Source organism: Symphalangus syndactylus, chromosome 16 (genome assembly GCF_028878055.3).
Source record: "Symphalangus syndactylus isolate Jambi chromosome 16, NHGRI_mSymSyn1-v2.1_pri, whole genome shotgun sequence".
Classification (NCBI taxonomy): Eukaryota; Metazoa; Chordata; class Mammalia; order Primates; family Hylobatidae; genus Symphalangus; species Symphalangus syndactylus.
This window is the reverse complement of record NC_072438.2, coordinates 67070489-67089039: the sequence shown is the minus strand read 5'-3', so window position 1 is coordinate 67089039 and position 18551 is coordinate 67070489. Positions and strand designations below refer to the sequence as shown.

At 36.1% G+C, this 18551-nt stretch overlaps 1 protein-coding gene and 1 non-coding gene across 5 annotated transcripts in view; one reads left to right on the top strand and one right to left on the bottom strand.

Annotated features, from left to right (window-relative positions):
- Positions 1–18551, top strand: part of WDR70 (WD repeat domain 70) — a 394244-nt gene that overhangs the window by 233594 nt on the left and 142099 nt on the right. The window lies entirely within an intron of this gene.
- LOC129465115 (U6 spliceosomal RNA) lies at positions 11336–11439 on the bottom strand. Its single transcript, XR_008651886.1, has one exon. It is a non-coding gene; the product is annotated as a U6 spliceosomal RNA (small nuclear RNA).

The window sequence follows — 18551 nt, the reverse complement described above, 5'->3', positions numbered from 1 at the left end:
CCTGTGTCCATGTGTTCTCATTGTTCAGTTCCCACCTATGAGTGAGAACATGCGGTGTTTGGTTTTTTGTCCTTGTGATAGTTTACTGAGAATGATGGTTTCCAGTTTCATCCATGTCCCTACAAAGGACATGAACTCATCACTTTTTATGGCTGCATAGTATTCCATGGTGTATATGTGCCACATTTTCTTAATCCAGTCTATCGTTGTTGGACATTTGGGTTGGTTCCAAGTCTTTGCTATTGTGAATAGTGCTGCAATAAACATACGTGTGCATGTGTCTTTATAGCAGCATGATTTATAATCCTTTGGGTATATACCCAGTAATGGGATGGCTGGGTCAAATGGTATTTCTAGTTCTAGATCCCCGAGGAATTGCCACACTGACTTCCATAATCGTTGAACTAGTTTACAGTCCCACCAACAGTGTAAAAGTGTTCCTATTTCTCCACATCCTCTCCAGCACCTGTTGTTAAACAATTTTTTAATATCAAATGATTGAGAGAATGTTTCTGGTATCTTTGAGAAAAAAAGATCATCTATCTCTGTGTGAAATATAAAGAGCAATGCTAGAAATTCAAAGTTTTGTCTCTTCAATAGACCTAATGCTGGGAATGTAGAAGAATATATATGTATATATTGACAGCTAAATGTCTACTGTATAGTCCTACAGCACATTTTATGGATGACACCTGAGATATACAATTACATTATATTTTACTTCAGATTTCATGTCTGTGAGTCTTGACTTTCCTAAGCTCTGTTCTTCTCATTTTCTTTATTTACAAAATGAGGGCATGATCCCCCCATGTCATGTTGTTATGAGGATTTTATTAGGTAATATATATAAAGCATTCAGATAGGACGTGCACATTACAGGTTCTTAATAACTGCTGGTCTTCCTGTTTTTTCTTTTTAACTCCTAGGCTACTTACAGTTTTTGTAGAATGGTAAAGTTAGACCTCAAGATACTATTTAACTCTGGCTGTGAACATCTTACGCATCCAAGTTTGACAGATTTCTTGGTGACTAAAGGTTTGGTTTAGGAGGATAAAGAGTATAGGTGCCTTGCTCCAGCCAGTCATTCATTGTATGCAAATGTAACCACCATCAATAAGTAACAATGCTATAGACCCATGTTTTAGTTATGCCTGAGTAGATACATGAATTATAATGATCTTTTTACAAATATTCAACAGAACACATGTGACACATGAACTATTCTATAGTGCTTTAACATGCCTATTTTTCAACGGTTACATTTCCAAAAAAGTATATCATTGATTCAAAACACAAAACCATCAAAACTGCAAATTACTTGCAGGCACTAAACTTAAATTCTAATTTGTCAATTATTTTCATAGAGTTATATAAAGTTTTAATAATAATGCTCTTGTAAATAATGCTCTTATAAAATGCTCCTGCAAATGCTTTTGTCACACATGCTGTTAGAAGCAACCAACATTCACTAAATGAAAAAATAGTGGCTTTTGAAAAAGTTAGGGTAAAAGATTTTTTTAAAATATGGATGATTATTATCCTTGTTTTTTAAGACTATGAATAATATAATAATTTAAGACTTCCAGTTAAAACATGGCAGGTTAAACACATTTGTTCAACCATGCTTCCTCCTGAAACCTCACTAAAGTGACAGGAAAGGCCCTTTTTAAAGCATAAACCCAAAAGGATGAAGAGAATTAGAGAGGAGATGATAGCAGAAAAGAGATATCAAGATTCATTTGGAAGCTGGAAGCCAGATGCATCAATGGTAACTGACTTAGCCACCTAGAGAAAGCTGAAACCTTAGCCATGGTAGGAGAAGCCTGTAAAAGGCAAACTGATTTGTCTTATAATTCCCTCCTCTGCTCTATGCAGCCAAATCACTGCTCTCCCTTTACCATCACAGAAGACAAAAGAATTACTTTTAAAGGGGGCCTAATAAAGAGACCCTATATTCCAGGCAAAGAAAATCTTCATGTAGAGTTGTTTGTCCTCTCCTCCTCCTCTGTTGTTGTCATTATTGTTGTTTTTGTTATTATTATTATTGCACTTACTAAGTACTTACTGTGAGCCAGGCAGTATTTTAAGCACCTGTAATATTTTATTTAATTCACACAGCAACTCTATGATATAAATGCTGTCATTATTGTTTTACTGATTTAAAAAAACCCCAGAAACAAAGAAATTGACTTGCCTACTAAAAACTACAGTTAGTATGTAGCATAACTGAGGTTCAATCCCAGGCAGTCTGGCTCAAGAGTCTATACTGCGGGTCAGAAAAACTATGGCCATGTACCAAATCTAGCCCACTACCTGTTTTTGTATGGCAAGCTAAGAATGGTTTTTACATTTTTAGATGGTTGTATTATTTTTCTGTGGCTGCTGCAACAAACTACCACAAATTTAGTGGCTTAAAATAACAGAAATGTATTATCTTACAATTCTGTAGGCTAAAGTCTCTTTGGGCTAAAATCAAGGTGTTGGCAGGGCATTGTTCCTTTCTGGAGGCTCCAGGGAGAATCTGTTTCCTTGCCTTTTCCAGTTTCTAGAGGCTGCCCTTGTATCTTGGCTCCTGGCACACTTCCTTCATCATCAAGGCCAGCAACGTTGTTGAGTCCTTCTTACGTCATAACACTGTGACCTCTGTTCTGCTTCCCTCTGCCACTTTTTGAAGACCCTTGTGATTACATCTAGCCTACTCAGATAATCTAGGATAATCTCCCTATTTTAAGGTCAGCTGATTAGCAACATTAAATCAATCTGAAACCTTAATTTCCCTTTGCCTCATAAGGTAATATATTAACAGGTTCCAGGGACTCAAATGTGGAAATCTTTGGGAGTATTACTCAGCCTATCATAATGGATTCAGAAAATCAAAATAAAAATATTTTGTGACACATGAAAATTATATGAAATTCAAATTTCAGTGTCCATAAATTTTATTATAACAGCCTTGCTCATTCATTTGTATATTATCTTGACTGCTTTTGTATCATATTAGCAGAATTGAGTAGTTGCAAGAGTATGTGGTCCTCAAAGCCTAAGATACTTACTATATGGCCCCTTAGAGAAAAAGATTTCGACCCCTCTCATAGAGTTTCTAATTTGGATTTTAGGGCTTTTCTCTTCGATATTAATGGTAGACATGGATCACCAGACATTTGGGGAAATCCTCTAACATGAAATACAGAAACTTATACTAAACAGAATAAATAAGTCAGAGGAGAGAGAGAGAATGTAGAAAACTGAAGAAATTTTCAAGGAAAAAACCCCTATAATTGATACCCTTAAGAGAGAAAATAGAGACTAGTACAACCAAGAAACTAAAGCAGATTACTACCAAAAAATCTGAATGTTAAGAGATTAAGAAAGATCTCTTGCAAAATAAATATGTGATTGGGGGATAAGGGAAGGAATCCCTAGGAGTGTTAAAATCTCCTGGAAAGTATATGTAAATATAGTTGAGGAAACCTAGAAAGTAGAATAAAAGACAGTGATAGAAAAAGGATAGGAGACTTACAGTGTCAATTCAGGGTCTAGTATTTGACTAGAAAGTTCTAATGAAAATACAGGAGAGGGAGGATGGAAGTAGGTAAGAAAGAGTTACTAAAAATAAAGAGGTCTCAGAACTGAAAAAACGTGATTTTCCAGAGAGGAAGGACTCATCTGGAAAGAATGAAAAATACGCACACCAAGCCATGCGTCATGAAATTTCAGGACACCAGGAATATAGAGAAGATTTTACTCACAGGGAATACAATAGGAAACATGTGACATAAGAATAATAGGACCATGTAATTTGGGATGTTGGTAAGACAGTTGCTCAAATGTAAGACCAGGGATTCTGTATTAGTGCAAAGGGATGTCGTCTTTCTCAGTCTTCTGTTGAGGTGATGAAATATGTTAAGTTCGGTAATCATTACTTTTAGTGACTGCTCACCAAATCTTCTTAACTCTGTTCTAAGCATTATTCATTCCAGACATACATTCAGCTACGTGTGAAACAACCCCCCAGGATTATATGCCAGAACTTAAGCTCAATATACCTAAAACACAACCTGTCTCTTGTAGAACTCATTCTTCCTTTTGACTTAGCTATTTTTATTATTTTTCCATTTAGAACTTTAGAATATTCTTTACCTCCTGTAACCAGTGTCAGTCTTACCAGTTCTGTGCTTTAGCGTTTCTCGCATCCACTCCCTCAATTTCATCTCTCGCCTTCATTCTGCTTCATACCCTCATCACCTTTAACTTGTGATGCTGGATATCCTCACCCTTCTCTCTCCATGTTCTGATAAACCTAGCCCCGGTTTAAATCACGTTAAACGCAATACTTACTACTTCAGTACTTGTCATGTGCTGAATAAAGTTCAAATTTTCTCAGACTGACACTGAGAAAATTTTATACTTTTTTCCAACCTTTAAGTATCTTTATACTCAAAGATTTATACTTTTATACTTTTTTCCAACCTTTGAGTTGGGTTTTCGCCATGTTGACCAGGCTGGTCTCGAACTCCTGACCTCAAGTGATCCACCTGCCTCGGCTTTCCAAAGCGCTGGGATTACCGATGGGAGCCACTGCACCCAGCCTAAATAAAAAAAACTTTTTAGTCAGACTAGATTATACTTTGTTCCCTTATGATTATCTTCTGATTTACTGCCTTGGTGCCTTTTCCTATACTAAACACTCCACTCTATATGCCTCTCCCACAAGCCCCCCACTGCTGGTAGAAATAGCCACCATCCACTATCCAACATCCACTGAGGAAGGCCTAATCACATGCCATTCCCTCCATGATGCTCTGTTATGGACTAGAAGATTATGTATCTAGGGATATAAGCTCTGAAAATATTTTGTTTTAGTTTTAGTTTGCCTGGTTATTTATTTTGTTTCCCTATAAGATTAATATGGTCAGGGACTTTTTGTGTTATTTGCTGTTTCTCTATGCCCAAGATAAGCATGACATATTAATAAATATTTGTTGAATAAATGAATGAATGCTATCAGAGCATTATAGGTTTTATCTTAAATGGGTTTGGTTTTCAATTGCATTATTGTTGTTTTTAAATTTTAAATTATTGTTCCTTAAACTTATTATCAAATAAGTGTGTTTTATAAGTTGTTTGTTTGCTTTAGCCTTCAGTATGTAGTGATGCCTATTTGCATCAGTAGTATTTTTAGCCTATTGTTTTCCAATAACTAGATTTTAAAGCATATAGTATTAACAATAAGTGATATTTATTGAACACTTACTTTGTTCCAGGGACCGTTTCAAGTGCTTTTTATATACTTTAATTCAGTTAACCCTCAGAACAATACTGCGAATTAAATATTACCATTAACTACATGTTTTAGATGAGAAAACTGAAGTACAGCAGTGAAGGGTTTAACAACTTGCCCAAGGTCATGCATCTAGTAAGTTTTGGAGCCAGGAACTCTGACCCTAGAATATGCACTCCAAAATTTCACTGCTATATGGCTCAAAAATAAATGGCCCTGTTGGGAATATTCTAAAACAAGATTGTGGTGATGGTTGTACAACTCTGTAAATTAATTAAAAATCATTGAATTGCACACTTAAAATGGGTGAATTTTATGGTCTTAAATTATAATTTGATAAAGATGTTTAAAAAGTGGGTGATCTATGTTCTTATTAAAATGGATTATAATTTTTTTCAATATTTCATGTGCAGTGGAACTTTTAACCCTGAGCTTTCTTGCCACCGGAATATGGGAATGGGTGAAGTAGGTAATCTATGCCTTGCCTAAGTTGGCTAAGGACAGAAAAGTTTATATGTCACTGTTATGAGCTCTTTGGGGGCGAGAATTTTTTCTTCCTTACCTTTGGATCTGTTGGTATGTAAACCCTGCATAGCAGGGACTTGATAAGTATTTGTTGAATTAAATCTCAAGGGCTTTATTTACCTGCACTGTAGATACTTAAATTGTATCCCCAGAAATCCTGGCTTTCATAGTCTAATTTTAAAATGTAGACCTTGTGCAGTATACTTAAAAGGTAAAACATATACACTGCCTAAATGCATAGATATTAACATATAGAAGGGAAAAATGTAGCTGGTGGAAACATTATGTACAAAACTTTGTAGATTAATATGATTGCACATTGATCAAAGTTGCTTGAGGAAGCCAGAAGAAAAATTGAGTTCACATAAGCATTTACTTATAAAGATTTTTAAAGGCATTCTGAAAACATTGGAACTCACAGATAAAGTTGGAAGAATTAAAATTTCCTGCTAAACGGAAAGATCCAAAATTGACACCCTAACATCACAATTAAAAGAACTAGAAAAGCAAGAGCAAACACATTCAAAAGCTAGCAGAAGGCTAGAAATAACTAAAATCAGAGCAGAACTGAAGGAAATAGAGACACAAAAAACCCTTCAAAAAATTAATGAATCTAGGAGCTGGTTTTTTGAAAAGATCAACAAAATTGATGGACCGCTAGCAAGACTAATAAAGAAGAAAAGAGAGAAGAATCAAATAGATGCAATAAAAAACGAAAAAGGGGATATCACCACCAATCCCACAGAAATACAATCTACCATCAGAGAATACTACAAACACCTCTATGCAAATAAACTAGAAAATCTGGAAGAAATGGATAAATTCCTCGACAAATACACCCTCCCAAGACTAAACCAGGAAGAAGTTGAATCTCTGAATAGACCAATAACAGGTTCTGAAATTGTGGCAATAATCAATAGCTTACCAACCAAAAAGAGTCCAGGACCTGATGGATTCACAGCTGAATTCTACCAGAGGTACAAGGAGGAACTGGTACCATTCCTTCTGAAACTATTCCAATCGATAGAAAAAGAGGGAATCCTCCCTAACACATTTTACGAAGCCAGCATCGTCCTGATACCAAAACCTGGCAGAGACATAACCAAAAAAGAGAATTTCAGACCAATATCCTTGATGAACATTGATGCAAAAATCCTCAATAAAATACTGGCAAACCGAATCCAGCAGCACATCAAAAAGCTTATCCACCATGATCAAGTGGGCTTCATCCCTGGGATGCAAGGCTGGTTCAACATACGCAAATCAATAAATGTAATCCAGCATATAAACAGAACCAAAGACAAAAACCACATGATTATCTCAATAGATGCAGAAAAGGCCTTTGACAAAATTCAACAACCCTTCATGCTAAAAACTCTCAATAAATTAGGTATTGATGGGACGTATCTCAAAATAATAAGAGCTATCTACAACAAACCCACAGCCAATATCATACTGAATGGGCAAAAACTGGAAGCATTCCCTCTGAAAACTGGCACAAGACAGGGATGCCCTCTCTCACCGCTCCTATTCAACATAGTGCTGGAAGTTCTGGCCAGAGCAATCAGGCAGGAGAAGGAAATAAAGGGTATTCAATTAGGAAAAGAGGAAGTCAAATTGTCCCTGTTTGCAGATGACATGATTGTATATCTAGAAAACCCCATTGTCTCAGCCCAAAATCTCCTTAAGCTGATTAGCAACTTCAGCAAAGTCTCAGGATACAAAATTAATGTACAAAAATCACAAGCATTCTTGTACACCAATAACAGACAAACAGAGAGCCAAATCATGAGTGAACTCCCATTCACAATTGCTTCAAAGAGAATAAAATACCTAGGAATCCAACTTACCAGGGATGTGAAGGACCTCTTCAAGGAGAACTACAAACCACTGCTCAATGAAATAAAAGAGGATACAAACAAATGGAAGAACATTCCATGCTCATGGGTTGGAAGAATCAATATCGTGAAAATGGCCATACTGCCCAAGGTAATTTATAGATTCAATGCCATCCCCATCAAGCTACCAATGACTTTCTTCACAGAATTGGAAAAAACTACTTTAAAGTTCATATGGAACCAAAAAAGAGCCCGCATCGCCAAGTCAATCCTAAGCCAAAAGAACAAAGCTGGAGGCATCACGCTACCTGACTTTAAACTATACTACAAGGCTACAGTAACCAAAACAGCATGGTACTGGTACCACAACAGAGACATAGATCAATGGAACAGAACAGAGCCCTCAGAAATGATGCCGCATAGCTACAACTATCTGATCTTTGACAAACCTGACAAAAACAAGAAATGGGGAAAGGATTCCCTATTTAATAAATGGTGCTGGGAAAACTGGCTAGCCATATGTAGAAAGCTGCAACTGGATCCCTTCCTTACACCTTATACAAAAATTAATTCAAGATGGATTAAAGACTTATATGTTAGACCTAAAACCATTAAAATCCTACAAGAAAACCTAGGCAATACCATTCAGGACATAGGCGTGGGCAAGGACTTCATGTCTAAAACACCAAAAGCAATGGCAACAAAAGCCAAAATCGACAAATGGGATCTCATTAAACTAAAGAGCTTCTGCACAGCAAAAGAAACTATCATCAGAGTGAACAGGCAACCTACACAATGGGAGAAAATTTTTGCAACCTACTCATCTGACAAAGGGCTAATATCCAGAATCTACAATGAACTCAAACAAATTTACAAGAAAAAAGCAAACAACCCCATCAAAAAGTGGGCAGAGGACATGAACAGACACTTCTCAAAAGAAGACATTTATGCAGCCAAAAAACACATGAAGAAATGCTCCTCATCACTGGCCATCAGAGAAATGCAAATCAAAACCACAGTGAGATACCATCTCACACCAGTTAGAATGGCCATCATTAAAAAATCAGGAAACAACAGGTGCTGGAGAGGATGTGGAGAAATAGGAACACTTTTACACTGTTGGTGGGACTGTAAACTAGTTCAACCATTGTGGAAGTCAGTGTGGCGATTCCTCAGGGATCTAGAACTAGAAATACCATTTGACCCAGCCATCCCATTACTGGGTATATACCCAAAGGACTATAAATCATGCTGCTATAAAGACACATGCACACGTATCTTTATTGCGGCACTATTCACAATAGCAAAGACTTGGAACCAACCCAAATGTCCAACAACGATAGACTGGATTAAGAAAATGTGGCACATATACACCATGGAATACTATGCAGCCATAAAAAATGATGAGTTCGTGTCCTTTGTAGGGACATGGATGAAACTGGAAAACATCATTCTCAGTAAACTATCGCAAGGACAAAAAACCAAACACCGCATGTTCTCACTCATAGGTGGGAATTGAACAATGAGAACTCATGGACACAGGAAGGGGAACATCACGCTCCGGGGACTGTTGTGGGGTGGGGGGAGGGGGGAGGGACAGCATTAGGAGATACACCTAATGCTAAATGACGAATTAATGGGTGCAGGAAATCAACATGGCACATGGATACTTATGTAACAAACCTGCACATTGTGCACATGTACCCTAAAACCCTAAAGTATAATAAAAAAAAAAATAAATAAAAAAATAAAAAAAAAAAAAAAAAAAAAAAAAAAAAAAAAATTTCCTGCTAAACATGGCAGAAATAGAAAACATATGAATATGGATGTGTATTGATATTTAGGACAGAAAAAATGGAAATCAATCATGAATGAAAAACTTCAGTTTAAAATATATCCATAAGAGATGCTGTTACAGAGTCAAATGTATAAATATAAGCAAGCAGTTAATATAATCTTATATTTTCACTATATTGAATAAGCAGATTCAATAGAAGGATGTAATTTCACTTTGTCACTATTTAGTGACTTGAATTTAGTCAAAATATAAAGATCAAAATGACATATTTATTAAAAACAGTAAGATTTTATTTGTTTGTTTTGAGACAGAGTCCTGCTCTGTTGCCCAGGCTGGAGTGCAGTGGCTCAGTTTTGGCTCACTGCAACCTCCGCCTCTGGGGTTCAAGTGATTCTCCTGCCTCAGCCTCCCAAGGAGCTGGGATTACCAGGCGCCCATCACTATGCTTGGCTAATTTTTGTATTTTTAGTAGAGATGGGGTTTCATCATGTTGGCCAGGCTGGTCTCGAACTCCTGACCTCAAGTGATCCAGCAGCTTCAGCCTTCACATAGGGAAAAGTTGAGGAAGTGGGAAAAGGTTGAGGTGGGTGGATATATCAGATCAAATAGGGCTGTTTTGGCTATGTAGAGTTTGGATACTCTTCTGAGAGTAATGAGAAGCCATTACATGGATTTTAGGAGAGGATTGGCATTATTCAAGTTATATTTTTAAAAGAATCATTCTGGCTGTTCTCCATGGAGAATAACTACAAGAAGAGAATGGTGGAAGCAGGGTGACTGGTTAGGGGCTATTTTAGACATAAAGGTAAATTCCTGGACAAGGGTTTTAGTGGTGAAGGTAATGTTTGGATTCTGAAGATTTTTTGAAGCTGGAGCTAACAAATGGATAATGTAAGGCTCATTTTTTACAGTATTTTAAATTATGCCTTTTAAAAAAAGAATTGGGCAATGATATAAAATAGATAATTTAATTTGGAAAATGATTTCATAAAACACATTTGCTCATTCCGTGTCATGGCGCCTTATTTTTTAATGGTTAATGGGCTCTTTGAGAGTGAAGAATTTGGGTTGCATGAAATAGGGGAAGCACGTTTTGAATTTGTGTTATTCTAGCCAAGTGTGATCAGTTAATTTTATTATTATCTGGTATCAATGGGCAATATGGAGTAAATACTCCCTAATTCTTAAAAAAAAAAAAAAACTTTTGGCATATTACAAAGCACAGTTAGTCTTCTATGGTTATCTAGATAGGGCTATGTCATCTAAAATGTTCACACTCTCTGCAGGATGACTATAGTCTCTGAAAAGCCTATATAAGGGATGCCTCTCTCTAGTAGAGATATTTCCTGAGCCATGTTTCTCAGCGTCAGGACAGTTATGATTTATTTTGTAAGCGGACAAGGCCAAACATTACTGTTTTAACTATTATAAACAAAATAGTAAATGTTAAATGTTCACTTAATAGAGCCACTAGTAGGGCTTTTTATATACACAAAGTAAAGTCTGAGCCAAAAATGTGAAACAGTTCTCTGGTCTGTGTGCATTCTCTTTTAACCTACTCTTTGATTCATTGCAACTGGAGAAGTGATGCAACCAGTGATGATGTGCACTCCAAAGCTCTTGGTGCTGCAGTGAGTCCTCCCTGTTTCGTTTTTGTTTTGTTTTGTTTTGTTTTTTTCTTCTACTAATTACCCAAGCCATAGTAATTTATCAAATTTCTTAAAACTTTTCAGAAATGTTTATTATAATATGTTAGCTCCAAAACAAAGAGCTTTGCAAGATTCTGTTAAACCTCAACCTTTTATAATATTTTTAAATATTTACCAGGTTTTTTTTTTTTTTTTTTTAGCACAGATTCAAACTGGTAATAGCAAAATGATACAAAACTGTCTTAAAAATGTGGAATGCTTCACAGATTTGCATGTCATCCTTGCACAGGGGCCATGGTAATCTTCTCTGTGTCATTCCAGTTTTGGTGTATATGCTCCCGTGAACACAATATTTACCAGTTTTGTTCTTTATCAGTTTTTATGGTTCTTAGCTTTAGCCTACAAAGTAATGCCAGGATCAAATCTTAATTCAGATGTAATTTTAAAGATACCTCCCCAATTTTTTATAGTTAATTACAGAAAGAACTGTTCTCATTGAGTGGTGTTTTCACTGAGTAATCTGTTTTTTGTTTGTTTTATTTTTTTGCTGCTTTGTTGTTTTTTGCCATCAAGGTTTTGACCTGTGTGGTAAACACTGATGCTGCATTGATGCTTATGGGGCAGGGGGCTAAAGAGCCAATCACTGTATTTATCAGGTAGTAACCCTGTTTTATTCTGAAAAACAGTTTTTATATGCTCTCTATTTGAAAATATAGCAGACAAGACCTATTATACTTGTCTTGTAAAGCTGTATTTTTTAATCACAGAAAATTACATTTTATATTGTGACTGACTATACACATATCTTTGCACGGACACACAGGCATATATGAAACTGAAAAAGGAGTTAACCACTGCAATTCCTATTGCAGTGTGCACTCCATTTTTTTTTTTTGTATCCCGATTTGTTCCGTATTTAAAGTACTGATCATAACCTATTAAATTGCTTTTATGACCCACTAATGAGTTAGAATCCAGAGTTTGAAAAACACTTCTAAAGCATGCCTCAAATATAATTTGATCTTTTCAGAAGGCTTGTGAGATAGGCAAGGCTAATATTAACCCTTTTCAAACATAGCTAAAGCCTACACTTTGAAAACAGAAGTTGGACTAAAGAATTGAAAACAGAAAAAATGGTTTAGGGTGTTGAATGAGCAGAGGTCATCATGAACACAGTGTACACTTGAATGGTGGTGGAGAGGAAGAGGGGCTGCAGAGATTTAGAACAGGAAGCAGATGGATGTACAAGATATTTTGTTTGCCTCAGGATTTTTGCCTAAGCCCTTGAAGACATCTGGTATGCCACTAGAAATCACCTGAAACCAAAATTTACCAGATTGTTGTTATCTTGAAAAGCTACCAAAATTAATTTGCAAGGCTCTACCCATCAGCTTCTTACAGTCTACCTCTAGAAATCTCATCTATACCAATCCAGTCCAATTTCTCGAGGTAAGTCTGTTTCCCAAAATTCACTTATTTGCATACTACTTTTATAATTCTTGTCATATGTATACATCACCATATTGTTTTTTAAATTGTTATAAATGGATTTATTTAAATATTCCAAATAATTAAAAAATTTGAGATTAACTTCAGACAACGTAACATTAATCATTTAAAGCATACAATCATTGGTATTTAGTGTATTCACAGTGTTGGAACCACCAATTCTCTAGTTTCAAAAGTGTTTCATCACCCCGTAAAAACACCCCATACCTATTAAGTAATCATTCCTCATTCTCCCATTTAAAAAAGAAACATTCTCATGTGTCTTTTGGCTGCATAAATGTCTTCTTTTGAGAAGTATCTGTTCATATCCTTCCCCCGCTTTTTGATGGGGTTGTTTGTTTTTTTCTTGTAAATTTGTTTGAGTTCATTGTAGATTCTGGATATTAGCCCTTTGTCAGATGAGTAGATTGCAAAAATTTTCTCCCATTCTGTAGGTTGCCGGTTCACTGTGATGGTAGTTTCTTTTGCTGTGCAGAAGCTCTTTAGTTTAATTAGATCCCATTTGTCAATTTTGGCTTTTGTTGCCATTGCTTTTGGTGTTTTAGACATGAAGTCCTTGCCCATGCCTATGTCCTGACTGGTATTGCCTAGGTTTTCTTCTAGGGTTTTTATGGTTTTGGGTCTAACATGTAAGTCTTTAATCCATCTTGAATTAATTTTTGTATAAGGTGTAAGGAAGGGATCCAGTTTCAGCTTTCTACATATGGCTAACCAGTTTTCCCAGCACCATTTATTAAATAGGGAATCCTTTCCCCATTTCTTGTTTTTGTCATGTTTGTCAAAGATCAGATGGTTGTAGATGTGTGGTATTATTTCTGAGGGCTCTGTTCTGTTCCATTGGTCTATATCTCTGTTTTGGTACCAGTACCATGCTGTTTTGGTTACTGTAGCCAAAACAGCGGCTCATGATCACTGGCCATCAGAGAAATGCAAGTCAAAACCACAATGAGATACCATCTCACACCAGTTAGAATGGCGATCATTAAAAAGTCAGGAAACAACAGATGCTGGAGAGGATGTGGAGAAATAGGAACACTTTTACACTGTTGGTGGGACTGTAAACTAGTTCAACCATTGTGGAAGTCAGTGTGGCGATTCCTCAGGGATCTAGAACTAGAAATACCATTTGACCCAGCCATCTCATTACTGGGTATATACCCAAAGGATTATAAATCATGCTGCTATAAAGACACATGCACATGTATGTTTATAGCGGCACTATTCACAATAGCAAAGACTTGGAACCAAGCCAAATGTCCAACAATGATAGACTGGATTAAGAAAATGTGGCATGTATACACCATAGAATACTATGCAGCCATAAATAATGATGAGTTCATGTCCTTTGTAGGGACATGGATGAAACTGGAAACCATCATTCTCAGCAAACTATCGCAAGGACAAAAAACCAAACACCGCATGTTCTCACTCATAGGTGGGAATTGAACAAGGAGAACACATGGACACAGGAAGGGGAACATCACACACCAGGGCCTGTTGTGGGGTGGGGGGAGTGGGGAGGGATAGCATTAGGAGATATACCTAATGTTAAATGACGACTTAATGGGTGCAGCACACCAACATGGCACATGTATACATATGTAACTAACCTGCACGTTGTGCACATATACCCTAAAACTTCATGTATAATAATAAAAAAAGAAACATTCTAACACTATCAAAAATGTAAAAAACCAATATGACTCTAAATAGAATATAGCAAATTCTGAAAATAAAATAAAACAATCATTAGCCAGATACTAGCTAGATACTGTTATCTACCAAATCTCTGTGTCTTAGATTTTTCCATGTTAGAAAGGGACATAGGCAAAAGTTATGGAGGTATTAAAGACCAATCAATGCTAAATCAAGACTTTCTGCTTGGTATAACTGAAAGAATTGAAGGAAATTTCAAAAATATACCTTTCTCACTATGAGATTCACTGCTATTTAATGTTATTTCCTTTACCATCTAAAATTTGTCTTGATACAGCTGAATTCATCCTTTCCTTCACTTCACTATTAATGGGGTTGCATATTATTCCCAGAGTCCTTTATAACTGAATTGCTGGAATTCAGGGAGTGTGTTCTAAATATTGGTGATTGCAGTTTTCATTATTATCCTCAAACATATAAAATCCGTTATTCACCAAGTAGTAAACTAGATGCTTTCAGAGTTTTAAAGAAAAGATACAGATACTACTTCCAAATAATATAAATCTTTGTTGTGAAAATCAATTTATGCACAATTAACACTTAGAATATAAAACTGATAATAGTAAATGGACAAGTAGATTGTGTTCTAAAAGTTATCTGGTTTAAATTATTTGGAACTTTTATACTATTTCATAGAGATCAAGTTAATACCAGCTATTATGAATATTCCAGATTAGCATAATATGGCTTATCTTTTTATGATCTTCTTTAAGTTCTCCAGGGGTGGTTCTGGTATTATAAAAATAGTACTTTGCATCGCAAACTTCATTTTCCTCATCTGAACAATAAACTTCATCTCTACCCAGTTATAAAGTTCAAATAAGATAACCTTTGTGTAAGTACACAGCACAGTCCCTGGTACTTTGTTGAAGGTCAATGAAGTGTGCATTGATTTATTCAGTTACTCATATTCATAGCCATTTTAAAATTTTTAAATTGGCAAGTAATAATTGTACATATCCATGGCATACATAGTGATGAATTGATCCTTTCCTTCACTTCACTGTTATGTTATATTTGATACATATAATGTATAGTGATCAAATCAGAGTAAGTAACATCCATCATCTCAAACATTTATTATTTCTTTGTGTTGGGAATTTTCAATATCCTCATTCCAGCTATTTGAAAGTATATAATATTTGTTGTTAACTATAGTCATTCTGCTGTGGTACAGAATACTAGAACTTATTTCTCCTATCTAGCTATAATTTTGTATATCTGTTAACAAATCTCTTTCTAACCCTCCCTTCCGTCTACCCTTCTCAGCCTCTAGTATTCTCTGTTTTACTTTTTACTTCTATGAGATCAACTATTTTTCTCTCACATGAGTGAGAACATGTGGTGTTTAATTTTCTGTTCGCAGCTTATTTCTCTTACCGTCCGCTTCCATTCATGTTACTGCGAATGGCAGGATTTCTTTCTCTTTTATGACCGAATAGTATTCCATAGTGCATATATGTATCACATTTTCTTTATCTATTTATTATTGGATACCTAGGTTGATTCCGTATCTTGGCTGTTGTGAATAGGGCAGCAGTAAACATGGAAATGCAGGTATCTTTTTGACTCACTGATTTTCTTTCCTTTGGATACTGTAGGGGATAAGGGAGAGCTTTCCCTTGGTCCCCTGATGTTATGCTGAAAAATCAACTCATAAAAGGCAGATTAATTAGAGAAAAGGCATACAGATTTATTTATCATATATACACAGGAGCCTTCGGAATGAAGATGAAAAGATACAGGGGAAATTGTCCATATTTATGCTGAGGTTCAACAAAGTATGGACAGTCATGTAGAAATATGATTGGACAAAAAGGGGTGATCTAATACTAATAGACTGGGGAAACTCAGGAGGGTCGTTCTGTCTAGATTCTTTTTGCGTTCTCTGAGTGTGCATTCCTTCCTTCCGGGTATAGGACAAGACCCTCTCTAGAATGGGACTGTTACAACCTACAGACAAACAACGTAGGTCAGATAATTCCTTTGTGGTCAGTTTTTATACTGAAAGTCAGAGGGAAAATTAGAGTAATATTTATAGGATTTATGACTAGCTTTGAGGAATAGGGGTTCTGGTTTCTACGACCCACCTTGGGGGGCCAGGGCTTCTAGTTTCTATGGCTAGTCTCTGGGGAGAATGGGACAGAGAGACAGGAGGGCAGGAGAAAGAGAAAAATGTTTGCTTCAGAGGCTGCTTCTGAGGCTTTCATTTTGGGATATAAAAAATATATACTTAGTAGTAGCCTTGCTGGATCATCTGGTAGTTCCATTTGTAGTTTTTTGAGGAACTGTTCTCCATAATGGCTATACAAATTTACGTTCCCACCAATAGTGTATGAGTTGCCTTTTCTCCACATCCTTGTCTGCATTTGTTATTTTTGATAATAGCTATTCTAACTGGAATGAGATATTATCTAGTTATAGTTTTGATTTGTGCTTCCCTGATGATTAGTGGTGTTCATGAGTATTTTTTCTTATACATGTTGACCATATGTATGTCATCTTCTATCTATTCAGATCATTTGCCCATATTTTTTGTTGTTTTTATTTTTATTATTTTTTGAGGCAGAGTCTCACTCTGTCACTTAGGCTGGAGTGCAGTGGTGTGATCTCAGCTCACTACAACCTCCACCTCCTGGGTTCAAGCAATTCTCCTGCGTCAGCCTCCTGAGTAGTTGGGATTACAGGTACCCGCCACCACGCCTGGCTAATTTTTTTTGTATTTTTAGTAGAGATGTGGTTTCACTGTGTTGGCCAGGCTGGTCTCGAACTCCTGACCTCAAGTGATCTGCCCGCCTCAGCCTCCCAAAGTGCTAGAATTACAGGCATGAGCCACCGTGCCCAGCCTGCCCATATTTTAATTGGATTTGTTTTTGTTGGTTTGTTTTTCTGTTGAGTTCTTTGTATATTCTGGATATTAATCCCCTGTTGGATGAGTAGTTCATTATTCATGTATAAAAAGGCTACTGATTTTTGTATATTAATTTTGTACCCTACAAATTTACTGAATTCTGTTACCAGTTCTAAGAGAGTTTTTTTTTTTTGTTTTGTTTTTTTGTAGTAAAGTCTGTAGGTTTTTCCATGTATAAGATCATGTCATCTGCAAACAGGGACGTTTTGACTTCTCCCTTTCTGATTTGGATGCCTTTTATATATCTGTTGCCTAATTGCTCTGGTTAGGACTTCCATTAGTATGTTGAATAAGAGTGCTGAGATTGGGAGTCTTTGTCTTGTTCTAGTTCTTAGCTGAAAGCTTTTTCTTGTTCATAAGATGTCATTTGTGGGTATGTCATATTTGGCCATCATTATGTTTAGGTACATTCCTTCTATACTTAATTTATTAAGAGTTTTTATCATGAAAGGATGTTGAATTTTATCAAAAGCTATTTCTACATCTATTGAGATCATCTTACGGTTTTCGTCCTTCTTTCTGTTGATATGTGTGATGTTTATTGATTTGTATATGTTGAGACATCCTTGCATTCCTGAGATAAATCCCACTTGATTATGATGTATCCTCTTACTGATGTGTTGTTAGAACTCGGCTTGTTAGTATTTTGATGAAGATTTTTGCAACCGTGTTCGTCAGGGATACTGGCTGTAGTTTTCCGCTTGTTGTTGTTGTTGTATCCTTATCTAGTTTTGGTATCGGGGTTATGCTGGCCTTATAGAATGAATTAGGAAGAATTCCCTCCTGTTTTATTTTCTGCGATAGTTTGGAAAGAATTGGTATTAATTCTTTAAAGGTTTGGTAGAATTCAGCAGTAAAGCCATCTGGTTTTGGACTTTTTTGTTGTTGGAAGACCTTTTACTACTGATTCTCTCTCATGACTTGTAATTGGTCTATTCATGTTTTCTTTTCCTTCTGGGTTCAGTCTTTATAGGTTGTATGTGTCCAGGAATTTATTCATTTCCTCTAAATTTTCAAATTTTTTGGCATATTGTTGTTCATAGTACTCTCTAATGATCCTTTGTATTTCTATGGTGTCCATTGTGACATATCCTCTTCCGTTGATGATTTTTTCAAATTTGAGTCTCCTCTTTTTTTCTTTTTTTCACTAACGGTTTATTGATTTTGTTTATCTTCTCAAAGAACTAACTTTTTGTTTGATCTTTTGTATATTTTTTAGTATCTCTCTTTAGGGTCTCACTCTGTTGCCCAGGCTGGAGTGCAGTGGCTAGATCTTGGCTTATTGCAGCCTCAGCTTCCTGGGCTCAGGTGATCATCCTGCCTC